Source organism: Rhinolophus ferrumequinum, chromosome 7, assembly GCF_004115265.2.
Source record: "Rhinolophus ferrumequinum isolate MPI-CBG mRhiFer1 chromosome 7, mRhiFer1_v1.p, whole genome shotgun sequence".
NCBI lineage: Eukaryota > Metazoa > Chordata > Mammalia > Chiroptera > Rhinolophidae > Rhinolophus > Rhinolophus ferrumequinum.
Genome location: NC_046290.1, coordinates 3,298,123 through 3,311,554, shown reverse-complemented (window position 1 = coordinate 3,311,554; position 13,432 = coordinate 3,298,123). Strand labels below are relative to the sequence as shown.

The window sequence follows — 13,432 nt, the reverse complement described above, 5'->3', positions numbered from 1 at the left end:
CCCCGGGGACACACAGGAGCACTCGGGACCCGCCGAGCCCGCGTCCTCACCGGCTTCTGCCAGCTTACTCTGGAATTACGTGATGTAAGTAGGTTGGTGTAGCCTGATGCAATGTGAGCAAGACAAATGAGGCAGCTCATTCTATGAAAACGAAGCTGGATCTCTGGGTGACTCAGTGGGGCCAGTCGTTACACGGAACTGCTGCCGGCTCAGGCGTGGCTGAGGCCCACGGAAAATAGAGAGAAAAAATTAGAAAGTAAAAATAACTTTGCCCTTGGATGAATGGGACCAGTTTCGCCCTTCTTGAAAGAAACTCAAACTAGACATCGTAAGTGTTGGGCATATTTAATACAAATAATCAACTGAGGTCTTTATTAGGCAAATCCCTGTCAAAATAAGCCTTGGCCATAACTGAAACAATTAGTGAATGGAGGCATATGCATGTATTTTAAGTGAAAATAAAGATACATATTGTGTGTGTGTGTGTGTGTGTGTGTGTATGTGTGTGTGTGTGTGTGTGTGTGTGCATATGTATTTTTAAATGTTTTCCCCTTAATCTACTTTTTATCTCAGTAGGTTGAATAAGAGCTTTTCTTCTACCTGGTGAGACACCCAAATCCTCGCCGTTAAGATCCTCACCTGTCACCCAGCTCACAGAGCATCTCTGTCTGGCTGTGATGGGAGCCTGAGCCAACAGTCCCCGACTTCACCCTGCTGCCCTGCGTGGCCAATGCAGGCATTGGGACCCCTTGGCTTCCCTCCCCAGCCCTTCCTACCTCTCAGCAAATCACAGATCCTACTTCCTGATTGTCCAACAAAGCTGCATTCCTGTACGTCGGGCTGAATCCAGGTCTACGGTGATTCATTTCATATGTCAGCTCGACTGGGCCACAGCACCTGGCTATTTGCTCAGACATTATTCCCGATGTGCCTGTGAAGGTACTTTTGCAGAAGTGGTTAACATTTACATCAGCAGACTTTGTGTAAAGTGGATTGCCCTCCATAGTGTGGGTGGGCCTTGTCCAATCAGTTGCAGGCCTTACTAGGAAAAAAACTGACCTTTCCAGAAGAGGGAATTCTGCTAGCCAACGGCCTTTGGATTTGAACTACAGAATCAACTCTTCCCTGGGTCTCCAGCCTGCTGACTCATTCACATATTTGGGACTTGTCAGCCTCTATAACTCCATGAGCCAGTTCCTTGAAATCTGTCGACACAAACACACACACACACACACACACACACACACACACAGACAAGCACATTGAAAATCCACGAGAAGGAAGGATACAAGGATGCTGCATGTTCTCAGGACTTGGGGACCACTGCTGAATCGCTTAGACTCCCCCCTCCCAGCCCTGAAATGCTTAGAAAGGCAAACAGAAAGCCAATGTGAGAGAGTCAGCAACAGCAAGTCAAGAAGTTTAGTATCTCCGGGACATGGGCTCAAAGGACAGAGCACTTGAAGAGACTGGTTCTAGGGGATCGGGATGCCATGCAATAGGATTCGGGTTCCAAGCAAATGACAGTAAAGAGGCATGGACAGCTTGACATAGAGGAGTGTGTATGTTGGGTTTGTATTTTAGGAAGGCCATGGCCATTGCAGAATGGGTAAGAGACAGAGAGCTAGACTCGTGGCGGGAAAGTCAGCCAGAGGCTTCCGAGGCTGCAAACATGAGAGGTAGTAGCCTGGCTATGGCTGTGGAGGTGAGTTTGTCCCAGCAGAGGCGGCCATTCTGTCTGTCTGTCTACAAAACCTGTGTTTCACAATTTGGCATTCGATCAGTGCCTTTGTGACTCTTACAGGTCTGAGCATATGCAAAATGCTGAATACTTGACAAACTGACAATAAATATCACTACTCTCATGTCACAGACACGGAGGTGTGTTATCAGTTAAACATAGTAACATCCTTAAAACGTTCCTAAGGGTTTGCCCTAATGAATCTGTGTTTGAGGGGATTTGCTTTTGCCTATGGATATTCACAAGATTACAGCCATGTGCCAATATGACTCTACATCAGAGTGTTTTGTGAAACTCTGCTCTGGACCATCCATGGCCCCAGCTTGAAGATGTCCCAGGGATGCTGTTCCTGGGTCTGACCCAGAGTAGGGGGTGTGGGGTGGGGTGGAAAAGCGGCACTGCAGTCAGGCTGCCCGGGTTCCAATCCTGGCTCCACCTTCCCCAACTGTATGACCTTTGGGAAACCACTGAAGGTGGCCTCCACTTCCTTGTCTGCAAAGCTCAGGTGACCACAGTCCCTGCTCCACGCGGTGATGGGCAGAGGGGTGGCTCCTGCAGAGTGAGTGCTGCTGAAGGGTTGGCCACGTGTCTCATTACGGAACTCCTCCATCTCGTCCTCCTACTCCCCCTCCCCTCTGCTCCTCAACCGTCACCTGGGGAGTGAGGTCACTGGCGTACAGTCCACGTGGCTCCGTCAGCTCAGCCCCTCAGTCTGTCTGCCCAACATACAAGCAGAGAGAATGCCATGCTTCCCACTGCAGTGACCTTATTGTATATGTACTTTTTGAAAATCAATGCAAAGCTGATAAAGACCTGACTAGTAAATATGAATTTTTAAAAAGCAAAAAAGCAAAAAAAAAATATCACAGAGACATGCCCATTTATTCTGTTGTATTACCTCTAAGTGATGGGTAAAAAAAATGTGATAAAGGGATCCTGATGTTGAAAGTAAGCAGTTTTAGACCATTCACTCTTAGAATTATTGAGAAATTTTAGAACTGGGTCCAAGAATGGGGGTGGAGGGAAGGAGGCAGGAATAGGGGGAAAAAATGCCTCTGAGGAAAGGTAACTGACTGCATTTATTTCTATCTAAAGCAAGGAAAGGAATGCTATCTCAGTTATGCTAAAGTCAATTCGAGATGTTGGAAAGGCCTGGACATGGGTTTGTCTCACCTGAGGAAAGGACAAAAGCCTGAAGTCACTGAGGAGGAGCCTGGCGGTCAGGTCCTATACTGGGAAGGTTCATAGGTGACAAGGCATCACTGCCAGTCCCTCTTACAAAGCCCGTCTCTCAAAGACAAAAGGCAGTTAGGTACGTGAAGAACTGAGAGACGCTGCTGAAGCCTCTGAGTCATGGTCAGAAGGAACATCTTAGGCCTTCTTGAGTGGCTTTGAGGCAACATGTTACGAAGCAGTATTCCCAGAGGAGAAGTGGTTCTTCCATTTCCTTCAGAGAATGTAACTGCAAGGCTGCTCCCAACACTTCCACATTCTGACAGCTGGCTAGGAAATGACACACTTTGGGCAAACACTAGCTGTATGAACATGAGCTTGCATGAGCTTAGAGTCATCAGATGACTCCAAACTTAATCTACTTTTTCATTTAGAGCAACTCTCCTATCCTGAAGACACACCAATTTTCCTAATTGAGAAAACATAAATCATGTTACCCAAATTGCTGAGAGGATCAATATGCTAATGAATACATCATGGAAATCACTCTAAAAGATACACACAAATGACAGGACGACTGCAGACCTACAGTAGGTTCAGGTTTTCTGGACTATTTGGAATACATTGCTGCAATAACATTAACACTGTTATTTTGCCCTGAAAAAAGGTGAAAGAGAATGGAGACATTATTTTCTATTAAGATTCTCATTTTGCTTGGAAAACTTTTTCATCTAGCCCAGGAGTTGGCAAACATTGTACAAAATGGCCAGTTAGTAAATATTTTAGGCCGGTGGGCCACGTGACCTGCGTTGCACCACTCAGCCTTGCCGTGACAATGAAAAAGTAGCCAGAGACCATGTGGGAACGAGTGGGCGTGCCTGTGTTTCCAATAAAATCCCATGCATAGATGCAGGCCGTGGGCTGCACTGGGCTCCGGGAGCCATAGTTTGCTAACCCGGATTTAACCAGTTCTGTTTAGGAACAATAGGATTAAGCACCTCTGCACAAACTGGGAAGCAATGGGTATGTGGGCAGTAGCCAGGATGCCTTTTCAAGGCTGGGCCCTTGCACCTATTTTAAGTGCAGCCAAAGCAGATGCCTGGGAGAAATTGGACAAACAGCCTTGTTGCAGCAGGCAGATGTTAATAATACAACAACAGCACAACAACAAAAAGCTCTACATGTTAAATCTCGCAGTTCTAAGGAAATATTTCCAAACCTTAGAGAGAAAGGAGGAGGCCTGGAACAGAGGGCTTCCGATACCACAGAAACAGGGAAGGAGCCAGCAGCACCTCACAATTCAACAATAGCGACACCGAAGCTCCAAGCTTTTGAGAGCCATTTACTGTTTTAACTCCCCTCATGAACCAATGAGGTGGGTGCCATTCATTCCACTTTGCAGAGGACACAAGTGAAGTGCAGAAAGGTCATGTAAGTGGTGCGTGCTGGGGTTTAAGCCCAATGAGTCCAGCTTCGGGCTGGTTTGTATCCCTTTGCACACACACCCAGGGCCTGCTCTGCACCCTGTGCTATTCTGACTGTTTACACCACCGATTAATCTGTTCTCACACATGATCCCATTTCACAAGCCAGGGGGAGGTGCTGTTAGAACTCCCATTTGACAGATGAGGAAACTGAGGCATGGAGATGGTGAGAGTCTTTTGTATAGGCGCTCGGGTGCTTGATGGCCGATGTTACCGTCGAGGGCCAGGAAGAAAACTCACTCTGCTGTGTGCTGCTCAATGAATTCGGCTCTGCAAGGCTGGCTTTCTAGCTCAGGAAAATCTAATGTGAGGTAGCTACCTGATATTGCTTAGCTCTAAAATGTCCTGGAAAAAATGTGTATGTTTAGGACTTTTGTGGGAATTACATATCTTAATTGGATAGTTGCGAAGTTTGTCATGCGTATCTATTTCACACACACATAAGTGTAGAATTTATTGCTACTGGTCGAAGTTGTCTATTTCTACTTTATGGCGAATTATCCATACAGAGCAGTGCTTTGAAAGGTCCTTAATGATTCGGTATTGAATCAGTGTGGAAATACTTAGTCAGGGCCATGCCCTCTCCAAACACTTTCCCTTAGTCAGCCGGACACCCAGATTTTCTATGACATCTGAAATATCTTCTCGTGCCTCTCAAGAAAGCCTATTAGTGGTGCTCTGGGGAAAGCTTGTGCATCTCACATGAATGTAAACATTTCACAACTGTGGTTCATTTGTCTTCCTTTTAAAATGAGTGAGCTTCCCAGAGGACATGGTTTAGCAAGCATTTAAGGTGCAAAATGTACTGTAAGTTAGGGAAGATTCACTAACCACTGTGTTCCAGCTAACTTTCTTCAGATCCTCATCTTTTTTGGGGGGGCGGGGTGGGGGGAATGTCAGTTTCCTGTTCTACTCCAGAGGTTGAACTCTCCCCACCACGGCTTCCTTTTATGAGAATTTTAAAATGATGGCATCACTCCTTCTACAGTTTCAGGTTTTTCTGGCATTTCGCTTTAGGATTTCTTGGATGTTCATTCCTAGATAAATACTTTGAAATGATCTTCTCCAGACTCATGAGTCAGTTTTCTAAGAATGCTCTCCAGGTGGCCTCGTCCAGGCTGTCTGGACGGTTTGGGCTTGGACCCCAGCCCTTCAGTTCCTGCGGCTTTTGCACTCAAGCACTGGGGGGCACAGCTAGGGTCTGGGCCAAGTAAGTCTGGTCAGTTAGGGCCATGAGTGGGTTTACAGGAATTGCCATACATTCAGTGGATTTTAAGAGAGAAAGCAATGAAACAGATTTAATCCGTATTTTACACAGGTCACCTCTGGAAGTAAACTGACACCGGGATGAAATCAGTGTCACTGTCCTGCGCAGAGTTTCAGGCACCTTCACTGCCTTCAGGTAATAAGGAAAGACAGTAAGAACACTGTGCCATGCGGTCCCACCACCTGAGTCTATGAGGAAGCCACATCACTTTGAGTGGTTAGCACATAGAACCAGACCCAGACTGGCAATCTCATTACTTTCCTTTCACCCCTACACCTGTGACAGCAGTGATGACAACTGAACAACGGGGAGCATAAGGCATAGACCTCCACAGAGGGGTCCAGGCAAGGCATCCAAATATTTACTGCAGTTTCTGCAGCATGACGGAGGGACTTGCTCTTTTACCATGGTTTCTAAGAATCTCTCAGCTGTCTTTTAAGCTGCCAAACAGCGTCCAGCCCGAGGTGCAGATGTGAAGGCACCACATGCTGTAGACAACTGTTCTGGCCAATAGATGCCATGAGGCCAGGTGACGGCCAGAATCACCCAGTGAACACTTGATGAGGGGCCATCTTTCTCAGTAAGCCTGGAACATTCCATTTCCTGCGGGATGAGTTCTCACTGTGGCACTGGGAGGAGATTAATGGGACCCAGGAAAGGAACGTTCAGAGTATGTGGAACAACATTTATGTAACCTCGTGGCTCCCGTCCCTGTACAACCATCTTTTGCAGGTGCAGTCATTCTTCTTCAAGACACCCACAGAATAGCTATTTCTTATTTTCTTACTACATCTGAGGTACCCATTGGTTGAATATTTTTTCCCCATCTGGTGAGTCGTATATATTAGTAAATACTGAAAGAGTCTAGTACTTTAAAATTTTTAATTAAATAATGCTAGTTATTTCCTGAGTCAACTAAATAATTATTTAGTTAAATACTGTTGCGTTCTTTAGATTCAGATACTGTGTCACAACACTAATCAGGTGAGGCAGGCGGTAAACGTCCTACTTATCTATGACTGTTCTTACCAGCATTGAGGCGAGAAGACTGGGAATGTGAGTGGGGATGCACTACGCTCGTTAATAATATTTGCTTCATTATGATGGTATAATTTATTAGCCTGTATTGCAAAAGAGCCTCATGATTCAATGGTATTCACAGTATGTATATGAGCATGAGAAAATATTTTATCTCTAAATGGTTTGACATACGCTCCATATTCTTCCAGTGAGTTGGGACAGAGAACAGCTCCTTCTTTAAAGAGCTCATTCTCTAGTTCAGCTGTTTTAAATGACTCAAATCGGGACAGCAGCCAACCGGTATAGCATTTATGATAATTTACGCTGAAATATCATATGCAGCACATAAAAACGATGTCTGGGTAGTTTAGACAGTACTATGATATCTCTCTTTAACTGCCCCTATGATGTAAGGTCTACATATGCACAAGTAGCCATGAGAGAATTGCATTAGTCTTCACAGACAAAGCAAAGAGCTCTGTGGGAAATCCAATTCCTTGAACAGAAGAAAAGGGTCTCCTGGAGAAGAACAAATAAAGGCGTGAGAATGGTGAGACCAGTAGAGGGCTGAACACAGTCTCATGCGTGATGCACTGTGTATTACAGTCTAATAGGCATTACATGGCATGAGCCAGGCTGTGTGAAATCTCCCTGTCCTCGAGAAACTGCTATATTTTCCAAGTCCCGGACAGTCTACAGCCAGATGAAGAGGGCTGACGCATCAAATCCCAAAGCCTTCTAATCTACTGAGTTCCAGTAATACTAGTAATGATCACTAGGTAACAAGGTGTTCTATCTGTCCTCACTCTTTAATTCTCAGAAAACAATCTATATGGTAGGTATGGTTATTATACCCATTTCAGAGACAGGAAACCAAGGCACAGAAATACCAAGTAATGTCCTCAAGGACATGCAGGAGCACGTGGTGGAGCCAGGATACCTGTGGAGGGCCCTGGCCTGACACCTATGCCCTGGACCACCTGAGGCCCACCACTCAGAGGCCAGCTGGAGGCACGTCACAAATAGGGGTCACAACAGCCACTAGGACAGTGTGGCTGACGGCCAGTCCTGGAGAACCCCTTTGCAAGCATCCCTGCTGCAGGCAGGAGGACAGTACTGTCTGCAGAGATAAGCAATGCTGTTGGTCCTCCCTCTACAGACCAGATTCTGAGTTAACATCTTTGGTAGCCCCAGGCGGGCCACACCACTTTGGTAGCTTTATAAAGAAAGCACATCTTTCTGAAATGTTCTCTTTTTACATTAAAAGTCATGGTAGAGACTTTGGGAAAGATGGTACAAGTGAAGGAATACAGAGATTCCTTTTTCCCAAAAACAAATAAATGGCTGAGAACTGGTGAATGTAGTGAAAAGAACCAAAACAAGAGGACTGCTCACCCAGCAAATCATCTGTATTGGCTCCATTAAATACTTGGAACATGGATGCTGCAGGAACAAGGCCAGGAGGAAAGACACCAGGTCCATTGAAAGCTATGAAAGGCTTAGACGCAAATGCCTGGATCAGAACTGAGCTCAGGAGAAAAAAAAAATGTCCATGGATGATTATAGAGCAACCTTACCCCTACCAAAATGTACATGCAAAAAGGACATACAACATTCAAAAGAAAGATGAAGACAATAAGAAAATATTCTGGAAGAAGACTTTTATCAAATACAATTTTACAAATAAATTACACTGTCAGAAATTGAAAAGAGAGTCAGAATTCTATGAACCAAGGCATCAAGGAAGAGGTAAGATGACAGGAAGACATTCAAGGGAGTGAGAAGAGAAGCAACAGAAGGGCACTCCCAGGTATGCAAGGAGTTAGGAGATCCATGATTTAATTATTCTTCTCGGAAAAATCTCCTTGAAACATACTCCTGTTGCCCAGGAACAGATATAAACTATTGAATTCAAGAATGAGAAAGCTATTGTATGAAAAGACTGGCAGTCCCTGTATCCATTTAAATAGGTAAATAACTTAAATAATCATGGTCAAGATTATAACAGAATCAACAAGCTACTATAATTGAAAGGACACAGGTTATGATACTACTACTACTAATTCTAATAATACTAATAATTACCATTATAAAAATAGAAATCAGAAAGCTGCACTTATAACAAAGATTGTGGCCTGAACTGAAGTGTGAAGAGCAAAGATTTAAAGTAGAAATGTGCTAGTTGCCTTATTTTGCCCAACAGGGTTGTTATAGCTTAATCTGTGACATTGATAAATAAATTAAAAAAAGAGTAGTTTACGCGTATTATTTTAAGTTGTATAGGTAACTAAACTAGATTTAGACACATACTGTACATCTTCTAAATAATGAGAGGGGTAAACAAGAGAAGAAGGCCCATATATCAAAAGTTAGAAAAGTGGCAGTAGAGACACATTAAATAACTACAAATAGGAAGCAAACTTAGATAAAAAAAAATAAGACTTATGTATTGAAAGATAGCACACAAGCTCACAGACCAATCCTCTGGAAATGTATGCAAATCGTAAAGAAAATACCGTCAGAATAAAGCCACCAGTGCATGGAGGGAAACGCAGTGACCAGCTGGGGTTCAGGATCGGAATGAAAGCATGGTGCCGTTGACCCTACGTCCCAGGTCTCATTCATCTTAGGCTGCAGGAGGGCACGTGCTTTCCTTCACACATGTAATGTCCCAAGCGCTCATGCGTTTGGATGATGGGAATGTGTCCTGGTTCAAGTGTCCGGTGAGTTCAGGGGCTGGCATGGTGTCACATACATAAACACACAGAGCTCCGGTCCACACTCAGGGTCATCTGTGCTACCCCTTGGCTCCTGTGAGCTTCCATCTTTTGCCTGTAAAGCCCATGGACCTGTGTGTCTAGATAAGGCTAAGTTCTTGATCAGAGGAATATTCACTGAGATTCTAGGGCTCTAGATCCTGAGGTGACAGTGTCCTGTGGGCTTTCTGGGTATTTATTACATGTATATATTTTCCTAATACACATGCGAACACATTTATACATAAGCACACACATACACACACGCACATATATATGTCTATACATACACACACATAATGTGAAGGCAATAAAGTAAACATAAAGAGCTGCGAGACATATTTTCATAGTGATTTATTTACACCCACAATTCACACAACTGTCTGATAGATGGTGGAAGCATTTCTCTGACAATGTTTTGACAATCAATCTCCAACGGCCATCCACCCGAGTCTCTTCATCTACACCATAACGCAGTCACAGTACCCACGAAGGGGGTTTTTGTCAGGATTAACACGTCAATCCCTCCTTTTGGCAAGCATTAGATTAATGCCAGGTACTACTGTTTCATCATCACCATCATCACCATCATTGGAACAGATGACATGATTGTGGTGGAGTTTATGTAATTTAGGACAACACCCTCTAAGAATAGTAAAATCAAAACTGGGAACTTGAAAATAGAGAAACCTTAAAGCTTCAGCCTCGCTGGCTCCATGTAACCCGCTGTGGACATTTCTACTTTTCTTTTCACAGTGACTGTTTATGATCTGATGGTGAATATCACTGATTATACAACAAATAGTGAGATGAGCACTTTCTAACTGTAATTCAACTTGTCGTCAGGTCACACATGGAGAGAGGGGGCAGGGAGACCAACTTCTCTGGTTGGCCTGGGACTGACAGGGTTTCTGAGACATGGGACTTGTAGTTTTAAGACCAAGACAGTCCTGGGTCATCTGGGATGAATTAATCACCCTGGGGGTAATTTCTTTTCTTTTCTTCTCAATTAAAACAAATTTAACCATAGGCTTGTATAAAGATTTCCAATATTTTTTCTCCATATTTCAATTGCCTTAGCTTCAATATTTTGCTGCTAATTATTACACTGATGTCCCAGCAATGTGCATATTTTCAGTATCTTATGACCATTTAGTTGTCTTTCTAACTAAATAACAACAGAGATCTTTAGGGAAACACAGTGGAGAGAGTACACATTTTTATCTCTGTTGCCTTCCTCCATTCTAATGGAGGCCATGAAGGAGTTTTCCCCCTAGAGAGACTGATGTCGGTGCTAGAGACAGGACAGGTGTTAGAACGGGAAGCTCTGAGAATCCCAGCCCCAGCCACCTTCCCTTCTGTGCTCTAGAGAACTGGGCATCCATGATGGTCCACTCCCAATGCACAGACACCTGATGACAGGACCCTTCCCTGGAGAAATGGATGGTCCTGGGGGAGAGAATCTGGGAGGTGGCAGAGCAGTGGAAGGAGCCTGCCTCAGCACAGAAATGGCTGATCAGCCTCTCAGTGCTTCAGTCTCAACAGGGCTAGATAGACAAAGATTACTAGGTATTGGAAGAAGACATCAGCATGTAAGACAACAGGAAAAACCAGCAACCACGAGAGAAAAGAATATGGAGGGACCAGACTCAACAGGTAAGAGGGGAAAGAGAGAGAGAGAGAGAGAGAGAGAGAGAGAGAGAGAGAGAGAGAGAGAGAGAGAGAGAGAGAGAGGAAGATAGATAGAAAGAAAGGAAGAACATGACAGTATTATCAGAGACAAGAGGGGAGCAGGATGCCTTAAAAGAGAGGGAACAATTGAATACCACAAAAATAAAAAAGCATTTGTCAAGTATTAAAAATAATAATAATAAAGAAAACAAAGACAGCAGAAAATCTGAAAGATAAAAATCAAAGAAATTTCCCAGAACAACAGCAACAAAAGACATGGACATTTGAAAAGAAAAGAAAAGAACATTAAACCCTGAATCTGGTGTATTTAAGAATTCAGGAGGCAAGAGTGTGACGAATGCCGGGGAGTGGTATTGAAACCCTTTTCGCCAAGTTGAAAGGGCCCACTGTGGACTCAGCAAACGAATGAACACACAATGAGATGAAAAGCACCTCAGAAACCCAGGAATAAATAAAAAACCCCGAGGCTTCCAGAAAGGGAGAGAGCAACATAATCAGAACAGCAGCAGACTCCCTGGCAGTCACAGGAGCTGGAAGACGATGATGTCATGCCCACAACCCTCCAAGCCGGAGTGAGTCCTACCCCTGAATTCTCTTCTCAGACTCTCTGTCATCTGTACAGCGGAGAAAGTTCAACTCCCGGAAACTTGCTCAGACAGTGGAAAGAGGTGATTCCCCAAATGTGGTGTAAATAAGACAGGCCATGGCCTGCTATCCAGGAAACATATAGTCCTCATCAGAGAGAAACAAGCTGAGTCCCAGGATGACAGGTGCAGGGGAGAACAAGAGATGGCGGCCCCAGGGACGAGGTCCCCAGGGGAAAAGGAGCTGAGAGGTTCTCTGATGTGTCTGACTGTGCGGCAGTGCTGCCAGAAGCCTGTGGTACTCTCACCGTCTCCTCACCCTGTCTGCCCACACCTGCAACACCTGGCCTCACTGTTCCTGTCTCCTCTGCCTTGCCCTACGTTCTTTCTTTTTATCCATAGCTCTCGTCACCTTCCAAAATATGCCATCGTTTAAAAAACAGATTACGCTTATTGCTGAGTGTGTCTCTCCCCCAATAAGCTCAAGGACAGGGGCCTTTGTTTACTCACTAACGTCTCCCAAGGCCTGATGCACAGTAGGCCCTCAGCTTAATGAAATGAATCGATGCACTCAATATGTATTTTGGGGATTATGTAAGGAAACCAAAGGAGACAAAATTCAGGCAATTAACTTTTTGAAAAATAAAATGTTATAACTAAAAGACCCAGAATCAGGGTGTTCTACTTAGCCAGCAAGGGCTAATAATTAATGATGCAAACATTGAATGAATCCCAATGCAGTGTCACCTCATTGGAAGGATGGAGACAAGAGAGAGAGCTTAGTGATGAGGGTGATAAAAACTGATGCAAAAGAGCTACGTCGTCCCCTGCGGCGCGTAAAAGAATAATCTCTAAAACCAGTAAACAGGAAAGTGAGGATCATGCATGTTATTTAGAAATACCAGGAGAGAGGGCCTGAAATGGGTGGTCCTGTTCAGAGGGGTTGGGGTGGGCCGGGGGGGCAGGATCAGGACTGTGGTTTCTCATAGTGAGTGAGCTATAAAGTACAATATGTCTTTCTAACTTATTTGCATGTAGTTAATAAAATAAATGTCAATTAAAATATAATAATAGGGGTCAGAAGCAAAAACCTAGATTTAGTTTAAATGTTGAATTTTAAGAATTTTCATGGAGGCTTCTCTCTAGCCCCTTTTTCATTAGGGAAATATGTAATAAGTGCATCAAAAATTAAAAATCCCTTATTGTTGGAATTTCACTTGACATAAAAGTGTAAGAAGACTGCAGTAATGTGGCAGCTGGAGGTGGAAGGGGAATTCTTCCGTGGATTCTCGTCTTGCATTGGACCCAGACAAATGTAAACATTCTAGGAGACTGTGGTCTCTCCTTTGTGACAAACGCATTCCTGGTGACCACAGTCAGAAGCGTATTAAGAATTTGTTTGCTGTCTCGGGTCTTTTTGCCCTGAACATATATGGAACCTGTAGGAAAACAAGTTGAATATGAAAAAGTTTTATGCTGTTGCGTGATTCGATTTTTTACCATGCAGCACTATTTCTTCTTTGAAATGAGGTCTTGTCTTGAAAGTGGTATTTTAATTCAAATTGTAATTTATCTAAACAAATGAGTTTGAGGATCTCTTTGGTTCTGGGAATATTATTTAAAAATCTATGCATGCTTATAAAAATGCAATGAAAGATGTATAACATTTATTGGAAATGTTAGAAATAAAATAAGGACTGTTTAAGCAGAAACTC

General features: G+C 43.9%; 1 protein-coding gene across 1 annotated transcript in view; it reads right to left on the bottom strand.

Moving 5' to 3' along the window:
* Nucleotides 1-13,432, bottom strand: part of ADAMTS16 (ADAM metallopeptidase with thrombospondin type 1 motif 16) — a 132,506-nt gene that overhangs the window by 20,425 nt on the left and 98,649 nt on the right. The window lies entirely within an intron of this gene.